The sequence below is a fragment of the Grammomys surdaster genome, unplaced genomic scaffold, assembly GCF_004785775.1.
Source record: "Grammomys surdaster isolate TR1022 unplaced genomic scaffold, NIH_TR_1.0 125901, whole genome shotgun sequence".
In the NCBI taxonomy this organism is placed as follows: domain Eukaryota; kingdom Metazoa; phylum Chordata; class Mammalia; order Rodentia; family Muridae; genus Grammomys; species Grammomys surdaster.
The window spans coordinates 4,148,752-4,173,367 of NW_021620725.1; the positions used below are offsets into that span (position 1 = coordinate 4,148,752).

At 37.4% G+C, this 24,616-nt stretch overlaps 1 pseudogene; it reads left to right on the forward strand.

Annotated features, from left to right (window-relative positions):
• The window catches only part of LOC114608443, a 201,911-nt pseudogene extending 177,504 nt beyond the window's left edge, over positions 1 to 24,407 (forward strand).
• The last annotated feature ends 209 nt before the right edge of the window (positions 24,408 to 24,616 follow it).

Consider the following 24,616-nt stretch of genomic DNA (forward strand, 5'->3'; position numbering starts at 1 on the left):
TTCTTGAGATAGGAAGTCCTCTCAGATCTATTCCTCTTCATCTCTTCATACTACATTGTGCAGTCAAGATATGACTTCGACTTGCTCATTTGCACCCTTAACATAGGCTCTCTAGTCGCCTTAAAATATGACTAGTTATTAAGATCATATGAGAAGCTTAAAGGTTCAGGTAGGTTTAGTATCATCCTGGCTCGAGGAAAATGCTAATGTGTCTTCATGTGACATCATTAAATCTTTATGATTGTATGAAAGCAACAGTGGGAAGCATAAGTGAGACATAATATCCTTCAGATGAAATTTGGAAAGCTGGTCTTCACCAAGCCTCATCTCTAGGCTGTAGAATGTGCACATAATGTATATTAGTGCATTATATTTATGTGCTTTCTGTACCCCAAAACGTCTCTCTAAAGCCCACTTATCAACGTGTCAGAGTCACTTACCACTTACTTACTTGATGAAACTGTAACTACTATAGACTTAATGATACTTACTAAAATTAAGAAACTTCACAAATGAAATACAAAGGACATCTGGACCTGCCAAATGTTCTCCTTGCAACAAATGCTACGTAATTCTCTGTTTCACACAGAGTTTGAACGAACCATGAGACTACACTGAGGTCTGTTAGATACTATTGGAACACAACCAGAACAGGATTAAGCTGACATTAAATAAACATGATTTTGAACACTTCATTTTGCTTCACCTGTAGAAACTCCACTTGAACAAATAATAGTTACTATTATAATTTTCATGGGTATTCTCCCTGCATAGCTAGAAGTGGGTGTCTGATCCTCTGCAATTGAAGTTAATAGGCATTTTTGATTTTCCATGTTGGTATTAAGAACTGAACTAGGGCCCTCTGGAAGAGCTACAACTGTTTTAAGCTACCAAGTTCCTTTTCCAGTCTTGAAGAAGCTTCAGTTTTGTCTGATGCTCCCCAGAGTATACTCTGATATTAAAAATAAAGTTATGGACATGTTCACAAGGTCTACTCTTTGTCCTTTCAGAAAATGCCACCTTTCGTTATGAAGATAAATATAATTTGAAAACCCATATACAAAGTGCATGTTTGAAATAACAAGTTTAATATTAATTATGCCTTTTGCATAAGTAAGAAGTTACTTTGAGCTGTAGAAATAAGATATAGGTGCACTACTGAAATCTGCCGACTCTCAACCCTGCCAGACATCAGTACCATGATTTTTCTAAACTTAAAATTGCATTATCATATCTATAAAATTAACATCCTAAATTACTTAAAATAAATATGCATAACTGTGCACCTGTGTATTGGCCATGCAAATCAGCCCATGTGGATATGCCTATAGATTAAAATGCATCAGGTTATAGAACTAAGGGAAAATCAGTCAGTCCATTTAAATTCTAGTAAGTCCTGCCACATAAAGACATTTAGGAAAAGCATGCATTATGGTTTGTGAGAACTTGTCACCAAGCAAGGCTTCAGATCCCAGGATATGTGGGAGCAATGGAAAGAACAGGGATGGTGTTTATCAGCTAAAAAGCTGATAGAGATAATGCTGTGGGGGGAAAAATGGAGAAAATAAACAAATGGAGCTTCCAAGGTATTGTCATCACGCTAAATGAAGATTATGCTATCTTCGAACACAGACTCATGCAAAGCAAATAGCCTTGTTTCAAACAATCATCATTAATGGGATTATCAATAACTATGTTGGAAAAAGAATATCTCCGTGTGAGAGTACAGTGGATATTATTGCTAGAAGTGATATTGGTAATCGATGAGATATTAAAACCTAAGTTCTTCAATGTAAGGCAAATAACTTAGTTCTGAGACTGGCATCGACGAATGATAGCTGAGCAGGTTAACTGCGTCAAAGTGGAAGGAAGCTGACCAGTGTCAGTGGGACAGCTGTCATTAGACTCAGTGCTCTGCAATCATACATAAGGGATGTGACTAGCAACTAAGTGTGCCCTGCAACGTTAAATACAAATCACTGTGTTTTTATCTTCACGTTCAAACCAAGAAATATAGTGGGAATGGATGGAACAAAGCAGTAGTATGCCTGTCAATCATCAATTCATATGTTCTCAGTTTACAGGAGAATTGAGTTCCAGGGAGGTTGGTGGCACTGGAGATCCTGAGACAGTATTCAGAGATTAGAGTTCAGCCGCTCTAATCCTTAAGCAAACAACCTGCATCTTGGAGATTACAAAGCAGGGAACTCTTCAGTGCATCCCTTTCTCACAGGCTCCCTTAACTGCCAGGGCTTGAATGATTGAATGATTGATGTGGAGACTGGCTCTTCTGTTTCAGTTCAACACTGTGTTGGCAGCTCATTGGTGGCCCTGCCATAAAGGGAGCCATTGCCTGTGCTCTTTCCAATTCCTGCTCACTCCAGAACTCTGCTCAAGCCAGGATCAATTCATAAAGGGCTTCAGGGTCAAGAGGTTGCTTCTCAGTGGCAATTCTAAACAAATTTAAGGAAAATGCAAGTCCTTCTTCCTACTGAAAGAGCTGCAAGGTATTTAACAGGTTTAGGTAAGAGCATATTTGAATGACACTCATTTTTCATTTCTCATTCGTATGGCCAGTTTTAAAATCCTTCCACTTAAAAATATTTTTATTTTGCTATTTTGGTTTTTAGCTTTTGGCTGGCATTCACTCCTGTCAATAGAAAAGAAGCAGGGAAGAGTGTTCTGCAAGTCAGAAGTCTGCTAAGTGTCATCGAGACACAAGAGGATGGCCTACATTCTGCAGCTGTTACTCATGATTGTGCCATACGTAAGAGTAGAATTAGGGGTAAAGCAAACTATTTATGAAAAATAGCCTTTGAAAGCATCACAGACTCCAACAAAACTAGATAAATTTGTTCTGTATTTTATTTTTGAATGAATTAATGCCTTGTCACTTAGGAACACCCCAAGAAGTAACTATGCCGTTTCATGCCAAACGAACAGTTTTATACCTAATCACTGTGGATGGAAGAGTTCTTCAAGTTCCTCTGGCAAGTGCACACCACATTATTGGACAAACAGAATAGGCTGTGTGTGTGTGTGTGTGTGTGTGTGTGTGTGTGTGTGTTTGTGTGTGTATATGTCTACTTTTATATGTTCTAAAATGTTTTCTCTCCAGCTCATCATGTGATATTAGGTTAAGGTAAGAAGTAAAATAGATTTGAACCATACAAAACAGTTACAGACTTATTCTCTGGAAGTCTTCCAAGAAGTCTAGCAAAGGGTGTCTAAGGGTCATGCTGTGTGCCAAGAGCCAAAAACAAGAGCATGATGACACCTGTCAGTTTCAAGAAAAACAAAAACAATCAAGCACAATCAAGGGAGTGAAAAGAGCAACCAGAGACTAGAAGAGGAGATTTGCAAAAGACAATGGCATAAAACGTTTCCCTAACTTCCACAGGTTGACAAGCACACACAAAATAAGGTAAGAAAGAACAGACCTTAGCAGGAAAAAAAATGGACCAAATCCTATCACTCTTCCATGGGAAACAAATGCTATATGTTATTTCTTGGATAAATGAAATTAAAATATTTACACAGCACTTTACATTGTGACTGCCAAAAGCTAGGACACTTCCAACAACAAATTTTGAGAACTGAGGATCAATGGGAATTCTCTCTCACTGCTCATAGGAAGGCAAAACTGCAAGGTCTTATGAGAGGACAGTTGTCAGTTTCTTACTGAACTAAACATAATCTTCCTATTTCACAACCCCCCAATAACCTCCTAATAGTTTACCCAAATAAGTTGCAAGAGTATGACTTATTAAAATCCTGTATATAAATATTCACAGATTTGTTTATTAATTCCCCAAGCTTGGAAGCGATGAAGACCCTCCTACCATTCTCTGTAGGTAAAGGAGTAAGTGGATATATCGAGAGACTAGAATATTTCTCAGCACTATAAAAAAAAGTCAGAAAAAGGCATAGATGCGCTTAAATATGTACTAACACATAGAAGAAAGTTGTTCTGAAATTAGAAAACATGACACAAGGGCATATTTCAAACATATGATATTCAGAAAAAAAATCCAAAGTAGAGATGGTAAAAGCAGCACTCGATTCTAATGCCTCCTGAAGAGCAGGAAGGAATGGATAGACAGAATGCAAATGCATTTAGAGCAGTGAAGATATACCATATAATCTTCCACTATACTTGTAGTTATTCTGCATTTATTATTTCTCTAAACTCATACTATTCAGCACCAAGAAAATACTATTACGTATATGATGAGCTTTGCATGGCAATAATGTGTCAATTTAGGATAACCAATCATAATACAGATACCATTTCAGAAAATTATGCTGTCAGATAGAAGAGGTGATGCATGTGTGTGTGCAGGCGGGAGGTCGATTGCAATTTGTTGTGAGCATACAACTGCTACAAAAATAGTCTTTAAAAAATCAAGTACAACATACGAGAAAATATTTTGACAGGATAGGAAAGATAACCAAATATTTGCATCTTTAACATTTGCAAATAAGAATTCACTTGATTGATCTGAATCTGGGAGATGTCCTTAATAAGGCAGAGGGCAGATGTGGCAGAATGTCAGGGAACAGTGGAAGAAAAGAAAGTGCTGAGTGTTGAGTGCTGAGTGTTGAGTACTGAGTGCTGAATACTAAATGCTAAGTGCTGAGTTCTGAGTACTCATTACTGAGTACTGAGTACAGAGCACTGAGCAGGCAGTGTTATGCCACTCCAGCCAGTTCTCAGTCATGTAATGTGCTTAAAACTAAACTGTAAAATAAGTGTTTTCATAAAGGAAAACTGGACTCTAACTTAGTTCTGTCTTTGCTGCAAAGTGATTACTTGTCTGGGACAGTTTTGCATCCTATTTAAAACTGGAAGGTAGAATTTTATAGAAAATTGCAATGGTGGAGTGCTCACTGGAGAGACATGCAGATAAGTGGATTTGAAAATAGATTTTATCATACACAATACCACAGCCCTGATGTTTCAGGTGTTCATTGTATATGTTTTCTTTGACCCTAGTTTCAAATCTGGCCCTTCCATAGGCCTATAATGTAACTATTAGGACAAATCCTTTTTCAGATTCTGATAAAATGGCAGACTCATGATTCAATGTCTTCCAGAACAATTAAAGACTCAGACTTTCACATATCCAAAATGCAGTGTTGTTCAGAACTTATGAGAGTCTTGGGGGAAGTCATTAAAATTGATTCTTTTCTGTTCTATCACAGCTGCTCAAGGCTGAGGTTATGCTGGTTTAACCACACTTGAATTTCCATGCTTCTGTCTGTGCGGCTCATGTCCTTCTAGGATATTGGGTTTCTAGGTAGAGGTGCAAATGTCTTCCACTTACTAGAGACAAATTTTAGGGAACCATACTAATGACTCAGAAACTAGTGTTTGTTCAAAAATAACTTTTAGTGATTCTGTTGCATTAGAAATAAGAACTTCAGTCTCATGAAAGCAAAGTCTGTGTCCACCCACACCATTGTATATCTCAGAATTAACACGTACACTGTAAGTGCTCATTACATAGTTTTAAAATTTATACATTAAGTGTTAAAGGCATTTACTTGTGCTGAAAATCCCATTATGGTACATTAAATTTTAATCTGAGGAAATTATTCTTCCATGAGAAACCCTGTTTCTCCCTCCCTCTATCTTGTACATATAAAATATAACACCACTATATATAATTGTTGTAATAAACCCAAGCACACTAAACAAATGAAAATTTCCAGGACACTTTTGTATTCTATGTAGTCTGGAAGTGAGCTACAATTGCTTTGGAGAGACATTAGTGATAAGCTGAGCAGAGACTATCTGTGCTTGGCTAGCCAATCAAAATGTGAAGGTTTAATGTTGTACCATTAAGTCTTAGAAGGCATAATGATATGACTTTAAAAGATGGTCTCAACATGTGAGAGTGCTATTCATGGTATGAATGAAAGACTCAAGAAGCATTTCAATCCATGTAGCCAGTTCTGAGGCATCTACAGAAAGTAAGTCAACACTCAGATACAAAAACTTAAAACATTTCAACATAGATATGCATATATTGATTGATATAAACATAGACATAAAATAGATGGTAGATAGATAGATAGATAGATAGATAGATAGATAGATAGATAGATATAGATAGATACAGATATTCGGATATTCGACATCGATAGATACTTGGAAGTGATGATATAATAAATTTATTAGGTGATTAATTCAATATGGGAATAGTTTCATTTTAATTTATTATTTAGACTAATGTAATCAATTTAGATTTTTCTTGTCAACATTTTTAGTGGGAAATCAGTAAAAAAAATTGTTAATTTTTTTCTTAAATTGTGTATGATTGACATGGCATTCATAGATTAAATCTTTAACTCCAAAGTAAGGTAAATATTAATAGTAAATATAGCAACTGACATTACAATAGGTAAGGAAAACAAAATGTATAATAGAAATTAAATCCATGTATGTATTAAGAATTAACTGTGGGATGCATTGTGGTAGGGATGAGCTTAAGACAGAAAAGTCAAAATAATTCATTTTTTATGTTATAGATCTTAGGTCCAGTGATAGACAGAAGCCAAATACACACATACATACATACACACAAACACACGCGCATACACACACACACACACACACACACACATATATATATATATATATATATATATATATATACACACACATAATTTTTTTCAAAATATGGTACACACTGAAGAATTTGAAGTATGCAGATAGCACATTATACAGCTGTTTTGTTACAGGGAGGAAGAGGAAGCATTCTTGATGGTTGGACTGAGATTGAAGGTGGAGAACAGGGGTGGTATCAAGGCTGAACAGACAGTTAGGTAGACAGACCAGAGCCCAGGGAAAAGCTTTGATAGTAAGGAGTCCTGTTTGTTACCACGGCCAGAAGTTGGTGAGTTTAGCTTTAACAAAATGATTTCGAAAATTGTTTCTGGTTTGACTAAAATGTTGACAGTGCACACAGGGCTCAGGGTTATAAAAAAGGATTTAGTGATTTATTTCCAGAAACATGGAAGTTTCTGGAAGGTTCTCAAGCATAGGTGGTTTTCATTGCTTGATAGCATTTATCATCACAACATGGAACTTACTTGAGCAGAGCAAAGTCATAATTGGAAAGAAGGGCATTTTATCATTGCCCAGATGAGCAAGGATCACGGTCTGGGTGAATGGTGATAGTGATGGGACAAAAGAAGTGAAGTGCATGAATGGAGTAACCTTGAGTAGATAAAACATAATGAGTTTAGCCTTGTATTTGATGATGCATGATAGCAAAAGGAGCCATAAAAGATATGTTACAAACCTGTGAGGAGATTCAGTGATTACAATTGCTTGTCTAATATCCCTATGCTTGATATCAAGTAACCACATAGGGCCTCCAGTCACCTGTTCCCATACCTGTGCATGTTCTCATTCAATACATGCCTGAGTGTGTACACCCAGAGTGTCTAGGTATGTATATGTACATGTATATATATATATATATATATATATATATATATATATATATATATAATACAAACACTAAATGTAATAATTTTTTATAAAAATATGTGTCATAATACTAACTCTAGTACTCAAAGATGAGTTTGTATGGATGAAGTGTCCTTGAAGATAAGTCTAATAAAGATTATTAACCTAAGACCCAATTTAGGATGAGTTCCTGGCATAGAGCCAAAGCCACAGGAATGTATATGGAGAAAAGCTAGCCACACAAGCTCCAAGCATAGAAGATAAATCAGACCCTGCCTTTATGGTCTACAGAAGTAAAAACTTGATGACGCCATAATTCAGGCTTCTGTGATAAAACTATGAATTAATAAATGTGTATTCAATTTATTTACTGTAAGACACATGGAAAATCATGGGTACTAATACAGATGTGCCTAACTTGCATAAGTTGTTTCACAATCGACACAAACTGATGTATCCTAATCAGAGATCTTCTACATACATAACTGAGTCCATAAAGAGGCAGCCTAATAAACAGCTACTGATTAGTATACCTCTACTGCCTAGAAGTCTTCAGTCAGATCTCATTAGCTTTGCTACTATGTACTTTTTAAAAACCTCTTCATGAGACTAGCTGAATTGTGTTTCTCTCTTCCACTCCATTAGTCTCTGTGATAATTTGTCGGGTTTCCTTTAAGTTTTTCATTATTTTGACAGCTGCAATGACTACTTGTTAAGAGTTTTGTGGAATATCCTCAAATTGAGTTTTCCTGTTATAAATTTCCCATAATTATTCTGAGCGTAGAGGCTGAGAATCCAAATGGTGGGCATATATCATGCCTCCCTTATCATATTTTATCAGGAATATATAACATCAACATGAATTAATGCTGTTCATCTTGATAACCTAGAAAAGGCAGAGTTTACTGGATTTCTCCATTATCGACTTACTATTTTTTCCATACTCTACTTTTTCAAAGTGAGTTCCTATGTCTTCTATACATTCAACATAAAAAAGTTATATTTTATGTTTAAAGGATAAAAAGAAATACTCTTCATTGCACATTGCAGTTTGACTTTTTCTTTTTAACCGTTGGTGTGACCCACCCATTGACATTGTACTAAAATAGCAAACAGAACGGGATCCAGCTGGTTATCACAGCAGAGCTCCTAAGTGCTAAGTGTTGTTAGATTGAAAAAAAAAATCTCATGCCTGGAAAGCAATGCAAACTTTGTAAGGCATAAAAGATAAACTAAATAGCTGGATAAAATGCCTGTTGACACATAAAATGATTTGAAAACATCTATGACTTAGCAGATAATACTCAGGACATAATTTTTGAGTAGAAGCACCTTGAAGGTGCAGAGGATTTGCTAAGTGACCATAACCTTGATTAGATTAAGAGCAGTGATGAGAAAATTCACAGAGTGCTGGAGAAAATCTGGCAGGCATCTAGCAAAACAAAATGTTGCTATTACAGCCTGCCTCTTGGAAATGGTAGATTGTCCTCTATTCTCAAGGACAATTTGCTACAGTGTGACATCAGTTACTGAATTCATCTTCTGTCTGAGCAAAATATGGATCCTTATGAAAATATGTCATAGAGTGAACAGGGAACCAAACCTGAATATTGGCAATGATATATTTAGTTTACAGAAAAGACTGTTGAACCATCAGTGACTAAACTGAAGAGTCCTGACTTCTCTGAGTCTCTTTTCCAAACTGTCTCTTTCTTCCCAATATTTTAGTCTGCTCTGAAACCATATTTAGAAGATCTAGACGTTTGCACAGCACTGAGCTCAGGAAAGTTATATAAGTCCTACAAATAGAGCTCTACCTGGCCACAAGTATATACATATGGAATCAAATCTGCTTTCAGATTCAGTCCCTTTGTACTAATATGGATTGAGAAACCTATTTAACATAACTCATTGTTAAAGAATTATGCTTTAGATTACATGGAAAACTATTTTCAGGATTGGCTTTATCAAAGATCAAAACATGTTCCTATAACAGTGGCAGAAGGTATATAAAACATACCTAGAATATTTTATTATTTTCCAGCAGTATAAACATGATTGTCTGTGCAGAAAACACTTACAAATCACATTAACAAACTTCTCCCTTGAGGTTGTTATAATCTGAAGCTCCTTTTCATGTGAGATGTCTTGAACACTTTCTCTTGCTTTGATAATTATATTTCCTCTTCAAAAATTGATAATTGGAGAACAGAGAATAACGGCAACATATTAGATTGTAAACCATGTGTGGGTTATTTGTTGACAAACTGACATAAATAATTCCAAGTTGTTCAAGAAATTTGGATGCATATTCTTTAAATTAATTTATAGTACTTGCCATTTCCCTGATAAATAGAGTCAAGCTCCAGATACCTTCCTCATGTAAAATATTAGTATGTGCTTGGGCATCTAGTAGTGTATGGGATAGTTGGAATTCTTACAATTCCTTGTTTGCATTTATTTATGTGCTCAAAGAACAGAATTTATATGATTGTGGATATGATAATAAGCCAATCAAGTCTTTTTATCAGTTTGTGCTAAGTCGGCATAAATTTTCTTCCCCTTTTTTTCTGCCATGTTGCCTCCCTGTCTTCTAGTCTTCTCTGCCATTTTGCGAGGTCTCCATCAGTTCCTACAGAATGTTCTCATTCATTATCTTACCCTTTTGGTTTCTACTGTCACCTCTCTCAACTTCTGAGTCACCCATACAAATTCCATTTGAAATGCTGAAATCCTGAAGTAGGAGAGTGATGGCCAATGAGAAGACATTCAGAGCCAGAACACCAGCGGGCATGTTTTAACTCGTTGCTTCGGCCTCTGTGTGAGAAATGCCAGCCTCTGGTGTTCTCAGAAGAGGTGTTGAAGTTGCTTTTAGGTTTCTTTTACTTCTTTTTAAATATTGACTCACCTATAAAACATACCTATGTAATGAACTGTGAGCTTAATTCTGGAAATTCATAAAATCAGGTTGTACCTGTTGCCAAGGAAACAAGATGTGGTGCAGATGAAGGGAACAAGAACCATTGATTATTCTCACATTGCACAAATTGTAGGTGCTATCACAGCTTTAATTACAGCATGTAAGGGCTTTGACCAACATGTGAGGCTACTCAGATGTTTTCCTCAACACAATAACATGTAGTAGCTCCCATTAGAGCATTTTTTATTGTAATGTTTGAAATAATGTTCCCCTTCTCTACTTACTTGTCTAGAATTTGTGATTTTATCATTCTCTATAATCTTTACCCAAGATTTTATCCATTTTTATTGTTTTTCTCTTTTAGTTGAATTGTGGCTATATCACTCAGTTATAGATGAGTTTATCATGGAAACTAACAGGATACTAACACTTGAGAATATATTAATGGCTGACATGGGTATCCAGACAGTACAAAGCAGTATGGAGTCGGCTTTTAACTTTTCTCAGCATTTTGCCAAACAGGAATGTAAAGACTGTTGCTCTTTACATATTATAAGATGCCTGTGCTGCCTCCACAATGCAAGAATATGTTACATTGTTACTTTTTAAATTTGTATTATACAAGGAAGAAAAACAATGATGTTATGCTCAGCCTACTGCAGGCATCAAAAATAGCCATATTTCCTGATATTATGAAATATGTTAGAGACAATTAATTGTACATTTCTACATAGTTAATTAGATTTAACTGCCCAAATAAATTTATTACTAATAGAATTATAAGTGTATTTGTGTCATAATTATCACCATTTTACTAATCCCATCATAATCAAATAACCTAAGGGCGAGGTCATGAAAAAGAAGAGCTTGTGGTTCTCTGATTTCAGAGAACATTCAAAGCTATAGATTTGTGTATATTCATGACACATTTATTCAGACTGTTTCCAGAAGATTGTAATGTTAATTTTTTTCAAATGTAATTTTCAGTGACAGTTCTTAAAAGCTTTAACCTCCCTTTTAGCCTATCACCTACCAGAAGTAATGAGAAAGAAAGAAAGAATATGGAGGAAAATGGACCTGTTTAGAAAAGTTTTTGGAGCAACTCCCATCTGTATTATATGGAAATCTGCAGATCAGTTCACAGGTTAGCAGGCAGAGGCAGCTTGATCCACTTGCAAACACTTCACAGACATACCAGAAGTCCAGTTATGTAAAGTTGGGAAAGGAAACAGGAATCAACAGCCATGGCACTATCTAACAGAGAGAGTCGGGCCTTAGTCTCAATAATAGTCAGCAGGAGGAACCAGGAAGAGCACCAGGTGAAGTATTCTGCTAGGCCTCTTTTATGGGAAGCAAAGATTAGCTAAGACTAGAGAGTCATGAGAGTTGCACAGCTAGCTGTACCAGTAAACAAAGCTCAGCTTCTGTCACTGTCCATGGAGTTCAATTTATGCTCCTTCAACCATTACGTGTTCTCCATGGGTCTTGCCTCAATATGTGCTTTGCCTCAGCATGTGTGTCTGTCTCTGCTGATATCACACTGCCAATCAGCTCAAGTATTCTGAAGATCCAAGAAACTGCAGCACATCACCAGAAGTTTTTTTTGGTATGTTTCTATGGAGTCCCTACAAATGGAGCTCAACTCTATGAGCCAAGAAACTGCAGTACACCACCAGAAGATTTTTGGTGTGTTTTTATGGAGTCCCTACAAATGGAGCTCAGCTCTATGCAATGTAAGATGGACCGATACATGTGTGCCATTACTAAAGAATCCTTCATCATGTGCCCTTTCATCTGCTTGCTTTAGCAGAACATCCTCTTTCCAATGTCTGCTTCTGCAAAACATTTCCTCATGAGTATGCCTTAGCATTTCACACCTGTGTCCTCCTTAAAGAAATTTTCCTTCACTTGTTTGCCCCAGCAAAACAGCATCTATCTGACTTTCCAAAGAATGCATAAGTTTCCACTTCAGAAGATGCATTATGTTGTTTGAATGTTTACTACTCCCAACAGGGCTGATAGGTATAGGAGTGCTTGTCCCAGCTGGTGTTCCTGTTTCAGAATGCTGTGAAACCTTTGGATGGTAGGCCCAGTTGACAGACTTGATTGTTAGGGATCAGCCTCTGAAAGTTATAGCCTCACTCTGGGTTTGAATCCCACTCTTACTTACTCTTAGATCTCTGCCATGTAGCACGAAAAGATCTATTTTTGCCTTCTGTATTATGAAACTTCTGGAGCATGAGATAATATATATCATTCCTCTCAGGATTTATTCTCCTCAGAGATTCTGCAGCAGAGACATGAAAAATAACTCATAAAATGTCATTTTAAACAACAAGATTCAAATGTTAATAGGTACACAAACTACTGAAAATGTAAAAACCAAGAGTGATGATCATGTTATCTGAGATGTCTGATTTTAAAATGTGTCTGTGTTTGTGTTTATTAATAAATGTAAGAGAAGGTAAGGTAACATCTATTATAGAAAAAGAGTTACTGCCATAGCTGTTCTCCAGGAAGCTTCTTAATGGACGTCATCAGGGTAGAGCTTTGCAAATGTACAGGGGGCTCTTGGTGGGTTCCTTGATTCAATGCTCCCATGTGGATAAGCAACAATGGCTCTCTGGCAACAGCAGGGGTCATGTAAGAAAAGAAATTCTGAGAATGAAGTGTTGAGAGGGCTTTTAGGATTTCTACTGTTAGTTTGGCAAGTAGCAAATTTGTTTTAAAATATCCAAATTACACCCAGTCCCTCTGTCTTGGTTGTCTCATCTGAAAACAGGGAGATTTAAACACTTTTCATGTTGGGTGCCTTTGGCTCTATTATTCATTAATTCTAAAATAAAACTCCTTGGGTTTCTTTATGTAGCTCTCACATTGGCCTTCCATTCCCCAACAGGGTCCAGGATTCCTTGCTCTGTAAAGGTGCTGCCACACGAATGGGCAAGAGTCACATTCGAATTCTTTTTCATGCTGTCATCTCAGTACATTTCATATCCCTCATCTTTCCCAGCATTGAAACATGGATTTCTTACATAAAGGAAGATCACCATTCTTCCTATCTTAAAAAAAAAAAAAAAGTGGGGCTGGAGAGATGGCTCAGCGGTTAAGAGCACTGACTGCTCTTCCAGAGGTCCCATAGCCGGAGGGACTCCTGACTCTCTTGACTGCTAGCCCAGCTCTCCATCAGATACAAACACTGTACATGTACCAGAAAATCTGTTGTTATTCTAGAAATGCGAAGTAAAACTCAAATTACCTAAAGTATATATGCCACTATTTAATCCTCCTAACACCTAGAATCTCACATAGATGATAGTCTTTCTGATTTCCCTCCAACTGGCTGAGAATAAACACTGTATTCCTTACAATACCTGTTACAGTACTTCCCAGGTGCCACAGGTCAGGTCAAATGCCACCTAAATGGTAATGATCCTGCTCCTAGGTTCTATCTGGGATGCAGAGGACAGGACACAGATGAGATGTAGGTGAAGACTCCAGTCATGTCCTGTTACCAGAACACTGTGAACTTGGCATTTAAGGATGCACTAATTGTCATAGATTCTCCTGCCCCAATCACCTTGACCCCAGAAGAAAAGGGACTGCAAGCTGCAGTCAGCCGAGAATAAGCAGAACATTCAAAACCAAAAGCTACTAGCTTTGCCTGTAATTTTCCACTTTGCCTTCCATTGTTCGTGCCAGTAATTGATGGGATTATTGTATTTGAGCGAGATATCTGTGTTTTCCTCTTTGTCATTTACTTAAATCTGGGATCTAGAGATCATTTGCTATGTACCAAGGGACAAAACTATATTACAGGCGCCCTGACTTAAAAAAGAAATGAATAAACAAATAAAGACAACCAAAAAGCAAAACAATGATTACAAAAAAACAACAACAACAAAACAAAACAAAAAAAACCCACAGCAAACTTGGTTTAGTTCATTATTATTTAATAAACAATATTATCCTTCACATATGTAAATGTGTTTCAGTTCCCACAGGTATGAATATGATAAGCACAGTAATTTTCCATCAAACTCAAACCATCTTCTAAACAGAAGGACATTCAAGACCATACAATGTGAAAAAAACACATGGGAGAAGTAACTCATGAGCAAACATCAAGACAAAGCTGGAGTGAATAATTTTACTGAGATTAACCTCTTCTGTTTGGCAGTGCTGATGTATTCACTATAAATAACTTTATTTGATTAACACATAGACTCTATGAAGGCATAAAGTACTCTCATGGCTTTGGAAATGTTGAAATAAAGACGAAGAAGAGTTTATGCAGCCTTTGCCACGACACTCAGCAGAGTTGGTACTGCTTGCTTTGTCCAATTGAATGTCAATATTCTGAAACAGAAGGGGCAGGGCAAAAACCTCCTCCCATCTCTTTATTATCATATACCTCAAGAAGAGATAATAATAATAATATAATAATAATAATAATAATAAGAAGAAGAAGAAGAAGAAGAAGAAGGAGAAGAAGAAGGGGAGGAGGAGGAGGAGGAGGAAGAGGAGGACAAGGAGGAGGAGGAGAAAGAAGAAGAGACATTCTGGAAGAAATTTAGGGGGAAAAATAAGACTTGTATTCATGTCAACAATGGAGAGGGTGTGGTGGAGACAAAATGAGCAATGAACTGTAAGTTATGAAGACTGACAGGCTTTTAGCCTTGACTCTGTAACTAGTAATTTTGCTTAAAAACAAGCAAATCACATTGTCTTCTCATGCCTCAGTGATGAAAGAGAAGCCTATGGGTTGAGTGTGTGTGTGTGTGTGTGTGTGTGTGTGTGTGTATGTGTGTGTGTGTGTGTGTGTGTGAGAGAGAGAGAGAGAGAGAGAGAGAGAGAGAGAGAGAGAGAGAGAGAGAATCTGTGAAATATGTGACAACAAGATAAGAACTGAAAAGGAGTTGGAAACAATGAATGAGAGCCTGAGTTCCACGACCTGCACATTCTATAAATCACATGAAGTCTTCAGATTCTCTGCCTGTGAAATGAGTATCATTGCTTGCTCTATCTAATTGCTGGGTTGCTAAGAAGTAAAATTGGATAAAGATATGCTCAGCCTCAGAACTGCAGTTCCTTGCTCTAGCTTGGGCACTGACTATTCTCTAATTCCATGTCACAGCCTGTTACAGTATTGGGAAAAGGTAAAACCTTCAGGGTTAAAGAGGGAGTAAGGTAGGTCTTTGAAGAAGTTACTCAGATCTTAGTCACTCCTTTCTCCTCTCTTTCTAGCTATCATGAAGGTACATATTTCTCTCTACCACAGGTTCTAGCTATAATCCACTCTGTTGTCAGGGGCTCAAACTGAGCAGGAACAACTGGCTGTGAAATGAGTCCCCAGAAACTATGACCCAAAAATGAATACTTATTGTCTGTTTGGTGATGCTGTTTGGGGAGCTACAGAAGTCTTAGGAAGGGGAAACTTGCTGGAGGAACTATGCTAGTTAGAGTGATCTCTGAGGGTTTAGAGCCTTGTTCCACTTCTGGTTCAGGCTCTATACTTTCTGTGTGTGGTTGAAGAAATGGTAAGTGAGTTTCTTGCTCTGGTCCTTGTTCATGCCTTTTGTGACATTTTGATTCCCTACTGGAACTGTAATCCAAAATAAATAACTTCTTCCATAATCTCCCCTGGTCATGGGGTTTTATCACAGTCATAAAAAGTAAATGGTAAAATCTCTTAAGGCTGATTATCTTAGGTGTGCCTTCCTAGTAATGCATAGCTGTACAGGGGCACAGATATACATGCATGACAATTATTATGTCAAATTATTATGTCAAAGCGATAAAGAGCTGAATTAACATCTTAGTTTCTGAAATAATAGACAAAAGTATAAATGTGAGAACAAAGCTCTGCTGATAGAAGAAAAAGTAAGGGCTAGAGATTTAACTCCAAGACTGTGTGTATGTCTACCATGTACAAGGCCTTGGGTTTCATCTCCAGAGCCACAGGTAAAGAAACACAGAGGCAAGAGAAGTATTGAAAGAAAGGTAGGAGTATACATGGAAAAAAAAGTAAAAGGTAAGAAGCAAGAGCCTTTCGTGAAGAAGTAGAGAACACTTAATGGTCTCTATTTTCCAGGCGGAGCCCAAGTCCACAGACAGAATATTATTTCAAGTTCTGTGAGATTCATGTCCTTGGGCTATGCTGAAAAAAGCAAGTCAGAAAGAACAGTGAATACTAGAGTAGTCAGTATACCAGTTTCCAAGAACAGGCAACACTATCATTATGTATCTCAATAGTAGTGTGGCATTCAAATGAAGGAAAATAAATGTGAAAAGGGATTTTAAGTAAGACTCTAGTCCAGAACTCACTCTCCAATAGAAAGATGCTACGTGCGTATCTGAAGATACAATTGCCTTTTTGTTCTTGAATCCCAAATCTGTAATTATTACCTCCATGTTTACACAAAATCTTCCTCTAATCCCTTCCTCTGTGGGTTGAAAGTATGATTTCCTTGAGGATCATGGGTTGAAAACTCTACCGTACAGTACAGCAGCATTAAGAAAATCTTTATGTGAAATTCAAGAAGAGAAAAAAGTAAATGATGATGATTGAAATTAGAAAGTGATTACTGTAAATCAAGACCTAATGATGGGAGAGCGCTTAAAAGCTTTTAGGGGACTTTGGTTTCCTTTTCTGTTTTGATCCAAGTGTACATAAGTGTTCTCAATCTGCAGAAGTTCATATAACTGTATACTTATTACACTTTTCTATTCACATTGTATTTCAATAAGCTGCCTCATAATAAAAAAAAAAAAGGAAAAGAAACTCTTTAAAATGATATCAGGTCACCAAATAGATTACATCTTTATGATGGTAGCAGCCTCACTCTCTCTTGGCTAAGTTGTTAGGAAAGTGGGCTCAAGGGCTGGAACGATTGTTCCACAGTGAAGAGAGCATACTGCTCCTGCAGAGGACCCAAATTCAGTTGCCAGCGCCTATATTAAGGAGATAACAACAGCTTTTAACTCCAGTTCCAGGAGAGCCAATAATATCTCCTGGCCTCTGTGGACAACACTTCCATTCAAGTGCAAATGCTCAGCCACTAACACACAGGGTTGTACATAAATGTTTCTGCAAAGTGGACTCAGCTCCTACTTGCTGGACCACGTAAGTGGATTCCATTTTCTTCCACTTCCACTGCAGGAAGGCTCAGAAAGCAGGCTGCCTTAGGTGTTCTTTTCTTTCCATTACTGACAAAAAATCCCTGAGGGAATCAATTTTTAAAATGCATATCTTGTCTCATAGATTGATGGTTTAGGGTGTCATGACAGCTCGAGCGTGGTGACTGGTCGGTCACATTGAGTCCGCATTCAGTCAGCAGAAAGAGACGTGGGCTGGTGTGCTGATGCATACGTGGTTTCGCCTACCCTGCTTTAAACGTGAAGGAAGACCAGTGGTGTGCCTCCCAGGTGACTCCAAATGCAGTCACATTGATGGTGAACAGAAGCTATCACACAAGTACCCACCATACGTTAGGTTGTTGACTGTGACTTTTCTGCCCTCCAGACTGTGGGCAAGCTCTCTTGTCATACATCAGTTTACAATATTAAATAATAATCCCACAATCCTGATGGGACCCATGTTGATTCAGATTCTGCCCTCAATAGAGCCCAACCTTCTTTTTCTTCTCAGTCCTTCAATTCTGAAAGCCTCTACATTGCCTGCTCCTGATTTTTAAGGAGTTTATAAAATAAGATCACTTATTGGTTATCTGCTTGTTCCCTGGAAACATTAAACTCTTCATATATTCTTTATTCTTCAACTTGGCTGCCATTTCTGAGCCCTGGGGTGGTCTTTCTTGCAGTTTTCTAATCCATTTACTTCTGGTACCTAAGGCTTGTCCTATAAAAATTGTCCCTTGCCTGAAACTACTTTTGCTCCTTGGCTTTTGTTTATGTTTGAATTTATGTTACCGTTGTCTAGGGCCCCCACTAAGTATTCAAAAAAATTCCATCTGCAACAATTGAGAGATGCATGCCACTTGAATCTTTCCACAACTAATCTGTGTTATTATTTAACGCTTCTAATTTATGGTTTCATGGCTTCTTCCGAGTACATCCTTTATCACTTGATCACTTGTTCCTGTCGAGACCTCTAGTATTCATATCTCCATCCTCACCTCTCGTTCTCTGCTACTACACTAATTCAGATTCTACAACGTACATTCACCACATTTGTGTAATTGATACATTTTGCTCATTCAACACAGTACATTTGAGCTTAGCCGTTGGATGCTGCCTTTATCTCCAAGTGGTTAAAGTCAAGTTCATAACCTACAAAATAAGATGTTTGTAGGCTTTCCAATCTAAGAAGACAAATGTACCGGAAGAATTTAAGCCTGTTAATTACTGCATATAACTCCTTTTGTATTACACGCCACTGAACATTTTATCCATTCTCAATGAGTTTTCATTTGGTCTGCTCCTGTACCATCCACTCCATGCTATTCTCTGCCTTTCCTTTCACTAAAGAGCTTTGCTTCTTATAAACTGTAAGTTCTGTTTTCAGTACTTTATCACTGCCTTGTATATCCTATGTAAGTCTAAATTGATGTGCAATGTATGACACAAGTGCAGATTATTAAATAGGAAGAATTTTCCCCCCAAGAGCCTATAATGATGCAAATCCAGGCACTCTGTGTCTCACCTTTCAGTTCACGCTCAACTTGTGAAAACAGACAGGCATTTCATCATGACCTAAAGGTCTCAGGTTCATGGACAATAGTCTTATGTAAACAAATTCAAGTGTCTCTTCTTATCCTTTTCCCCATCCATCAAGCTAAGAATCCCTAAGCTGTTACAGATGCTCTCTGTGCCTACTTCTCAACCTTAGTGTTGCTAATGTTGGCAGCTCTTGGTTGCCTTCCTTTCACTTGGTGAGCAATGTGTCTGTGATAGATCATAACCCTGAAGCAGCAGAAGGGCAGTGTTGGACCTGCACCTGCTTCCTTCAAGACATACCTACAGAGCCTTTTGCAGAGAAAGGCACTTGCTCTTGGACAGGTGCCCAGGACCAGGGAATACAAGTCAGCATCAAGACAAAGCTCTCTCAGAAATCAGTGAGTGCCTATGTTTCTGCTCATAAGTTAAGTTGCAAATATAGCAGAAACAAGAACAAATATAGGACTAACTCTGCATTTACTGAGAGATGGTAATAGGATGAAAGGAAAAAAAAAGATTAAAAAATAAGAAGAGAATGCAGTGTAATGAACATTTCTTAACAATACAGATATCAGAATACATGGCTGATAGTTGGTTTTACACTCGATTGACAAATGTTTAACATCTCTTAGGACTTAACATCTTGTCTATCAGAAAAAGAGGGTTACTTTGGATAATCATCTGGATTTTTCTCAGATTTACTGTTTTATAGTTTTTAGGAGATAACAGAGAATAGGGAGCAAGGAGAGGCATGGCAGGTACAGAGAGAACTAGCATTGATCCGCTCCTATGACTCCATTCACTTTTCAACTGAAATATGGCATTTATAAATTTACAGGGGTACAGTTGGATATTTTGATAATGTAAGCAGTATGTGATGAATGCACCAGACTTATTTACATAATCTTCCCTATTTGGGCTGAAAACATTCAATAGCCATTTTTGTAACTATGTCAAAATGCACAGTATTTATTTTTGTCAACCATAGTCACCGACTTTGCTTTTGAACACAGAGTTTTGTTTTTCCATCTGACTTTGATTTGGATCCCACTAACCATCCTCTTTCTAATCTCCTCACTGTTTCTTTCCTCGTTTCCAGTAACTACTTTTTACTTCTAGAATATCAACTACTCCAGCTTCTACAAGTAGGTGAAGACACGTGGAAATTTTCTGTGTCTGGTTTAGTCCTTTTCTTCCTCTGTTGAGGAAGCCATCAAAAACAACTGTCTAGGGTAGGTATGAAATATTTCAACAGTAAACCCATTATGTATCTTTAATGCAGCCCTGGATTAGATCTCAAGTACTGAAAGCAACAACAAAACAACACTTAAATTAAAGAAACAGTTAACTCCTCTTTCTTCTTGCTCATTCATTCCTTAGTTTACTGATTGCAATTCAGGCATGGCTGCCACTGAGGTCCACTAGGTATTGTAAGGGAACCAACAGTACTGGGCCAATTTTCTTCTCATCACTGAATGACAGAGTAAAAGGTTTTAAGTGATGCTCATTAATTGGCAGTAGCTGGAGAATGGAGCATAGGAGATGGGAAGGTTGGATTAGGGTGCACCTTTTAATACAAACTCGATTATTTTCATATCTGTAGGATCCTATATTATTAATTTACTCTCAACTGGCTGGAGCTTGGCAAGTGCTAAACAGCAAGCCAAAAATCTTTACCTTACTAGAGAAAAAATACAGTAGTGAGCCAGGCCAGAACTGCCTGTATGTGCTTGGATGGGTTGACTTACATTAAAAGTATTCAAATTGAGATTAGTGACCTCACACAATGCCCTGTCTCAATGATCCTCTGATCTCTTTTTCTGGATCAAAGGTGTCTAATCCATAAACAGGGTGTTTGAAAGAGGAAAATCCAGACCCATGTTCATTATCATAGCTTTCTTTCTCTCTTTCTAATCTCCTTTAATTCAGCATCTGCATGCGATTAGGAAAAATATATGCACTTTGAATAAGTCTCTCAGGCTGCCCCAACACTAAGTTAGAAATGAGAAATTTTAAGTTTTATTCATGAATCATGGGTGTGTATAACATAGATTTAATATTTAGAAAATGAGGATAATATGTCAGGATTTATGAAGTCGACAATCATTGTGATCACCGTAGTTCTCTCTCCCAACTTTGTAATTATTTTTCTTTGCTTTAGGAAAGAGAAAGTGGAACACAGGCATTCTTTCCACATTAACACCCACCTGCAGGGTGGGCAGAGGGTCAAGATGAGGGAATTAGGAGAAGAGCAGACACTAGAGACAGAAGAGATTTGGGCCAGCTCACAAATGATTTCAAGCTATCTGGTTCCATTAGCTAAAGGTAAATCTAGCTGTTCCCCCCCTCTTCAATGTGGCTTTCTTATGTTTTATCTGACTTTCCTTACACTGATGTACAATGAGAAGAAAATTACACAGTAAAACCCAGTGAATTCACTTGCCAAATGTTCTGCTTGATGGCATTAGGCACCCATGGGTGCATTGTTTGCCTTTTTAATTTACCCATTTGTGTAAGACCATGATCAGGGACACTGAGGGAAATTCGTATCCAGTGTTTCAAGTGTAGGAAACAGGGACAAAATGCACAGCAGCAGATAAGGAAAGCAATGAAGATGGAGATGACAAAGGAGAGAGTTGAATTCATCAAGGATTTATTCCATGTCAAGCTTAGTCATAAAACTTTGCCTTAACCATCACTTGACCTAACAACTTCACAGTACACACGGATTCATACAATAAGTCACAGCAAATACTGGAAAGCACACTTGTGCTTTCACCTGATTACTGCTGGTACCAATTTTGTCTGTTACTTTTACTATTGCAGTGACAAATAATGGTTGTTAAAATAATTTAAGGAAACAATGCTTTTTCCCCTGAGGTTTTAATATATATGGGAAACAGTCTGCCATAGAGGAGATGGCGTGGTGTCAAGAATGTGAAGCTCCTCACCCTGCATAGGGAGGTAGTCAGAGAGAGAAAGCAAGGTTAGTACAGTTTGCATCCTCCTTTTTATTCATTCCAAAATCTCAGCCCACAGGTTGGGGCTGCCCACGCTCAAGGTAAAGTTTCACTTCTCTGAACCTTTCTGGAAACACCTGTACAAACTAGAGGGATGGTTCCTAAGTGATTTAAATTTAGTCAACTTAAAATTGAAGATTAAGCATACCACGAAATTTCATCATACAATAAATGGCTGAGAGTTACAGTTGTAGAATTTGATAACAATAACTTCCAGCTTTGATTATCACTGTTTATTTAAACACACACATAAACACACACACACACACACAATCTTTAATCTTTCTACTATTATTAAAATAAATTGTATTGAATATGCTTAATTTACTGTAGTGTAAGAAGTGAGCATGACCATTATCTTCATTTCCCAATAGCAAGCACTGTTATATTCACGTAGCACAAGTTTTTAATAAAATACACTATCATTATCCCCATAACATTAAGTCACCATGTAGCTCAACATGCTGCTTATAGCATGTATCTTGACCTCCATCTCCTCATCTTCTAAGCCAAAACACTAATGCTTCTCTTCGGTGGTTTATACAATTAGCATTCATCATCTAATAGATCTTGACACAAAATTTCCAGGTTTGGCACTTAAATATTTTGTCTATAACCTGGTGTCTGTCTATTGATGCATGGCATTATTCTTCAATGTCATAAGCCTTGATTCATTTGAGAAAGGACTCACCAGGATTAGAGGAGGTTATATTCAAAATGAACTTGGGATGAATTAACAGATTCAGAAAGAAAAAAATGCTCACAAATGAGCACACTGATGGGGCAGGTAAGAGGGACACAGGAGACAAGGGAAAGAGTAGTCATGGCCATGGCTGCACACCTTGAGCATCCTAAATTAGTATTTAATGACAACCTTAACCACAAGACTGACATCCGTGAATCCAGACTTGTCTACATAAATAATTAAGTTAATGAGATAAATAAACTTAATGTTCAGAAAAATTACTAATCACTTATGTAAATTATCCAATTTCAAGGAAATAGATAACTTGCCACTCGTTAAGTATGGGTTACGTACTGTGGCTTTTCCTCAAATCTACACTGAGTGTGTAAGAGCTCTGAGAAACACTTCTTCAAGGCTCACTGTTAATATTGACAGAAGTGAGTCATATTTGATGTATGCACCCATGATGATATTTTGTCACAATAATATTTTGTCTCCATGGTGATCTTTCCAAAAATTCATAACCTCACTCTATTAGAAAAATAATAACCCACTTCAACTGATGGACATTCTACAAAATATCTGATCATTACTCAAAACTGCCAAAGTCATCAGAAGCAAGGGGAGTCTGATAAATTATTGTAGTCTTGATTAGCCAGGGTGATGCTGCCTAGGATGAAATTCAAGAATTAAAATAGCTACTGCTTGTCACAGGGTGTAAGCCACTTTCTTTACAGGTATAGCCACAGAAAGTTACCCTCGCTTTACTAAATTAATTTTGTATCCATAAAAGGGCAAGTAATTCTAATTGAGCTCAAACTGTCACATCAAAAAGAGGTGAAAGTAGGAGGGGACTTCATTGAGAAAGCTTCAGGTGTGTTTGAGGGGGCAATGAGGCAAAGGAATAGGAAGTAAAAATGACTGAAATTCATTATGTAAATGTATAAAAATCAGTTTTTTACAAAGGCAGGAAAGAAAAATATTAGTTTAAAATCTTTAGTTATAATAAACATATCAATACTATTCACTGTGACATTGCATCATTCAAGGGAGTAGAACTGAAGCTCAGGGTGACTTTTGCAATATTTATGTATCTCTAAATGTGTTCTAAACTAAGAACTTTAAAGCCCCAAAGTGTGTTTTTACAAGACAGATGTGTTTTGTGATTTCATGATCAGGGATTGGTAGTTGTTAAGGATGGAGCTGTTCAGCAGGGTCTCACCATTTAAGCAGAGCCATTCTGTCCTTTAAACTGGACTTCGCCATTCATTTATACTTCCTCTAAATTTCTCAGCTCCCCCAATAACTTATGAGTGCAAACGTCAGTCAAAAGCAGAATCTCTTTGACCTTTAGCCAAGAGAACTACAGTGACTCATTGAGGTGAAGAAAGGTTTCTAGGAAGCTGGGGTAGAAGAAATGTGTTTAAGTATTCTGTTCTTTGGACTCAAGTTACTCTGTTTTACTCTCAAGCTATTATTATATTTTCCTAAATCAGGAATGATGGAGCACAGCTACAAACAAAATACTGTCTCCAGGCTATTTGGAGGGTGGACCATTTCTGCTCCCGGATACAAAAGAGTGTCCTGAGAGAAGTGGTGGAGGTAGAAAGGAAGTTAACATAATAACTCGTTGGGAATAAAAGTAAATCAGGTCAGCTAAGCAATGGAAAGAGACTGACTACTTTAAGCAAGCACAGGTCTCAGTTCAAGGACAACATTGGGCTGTGGTTCCCAGAAGAGCTGTGTAAATTTTCTAGTCCTTCATTTCCTAGGTCTCTGTATCAGCAAAAGACAGAGTATGGTCTGTGACTGCCAGGCAATCAGAAAAACTG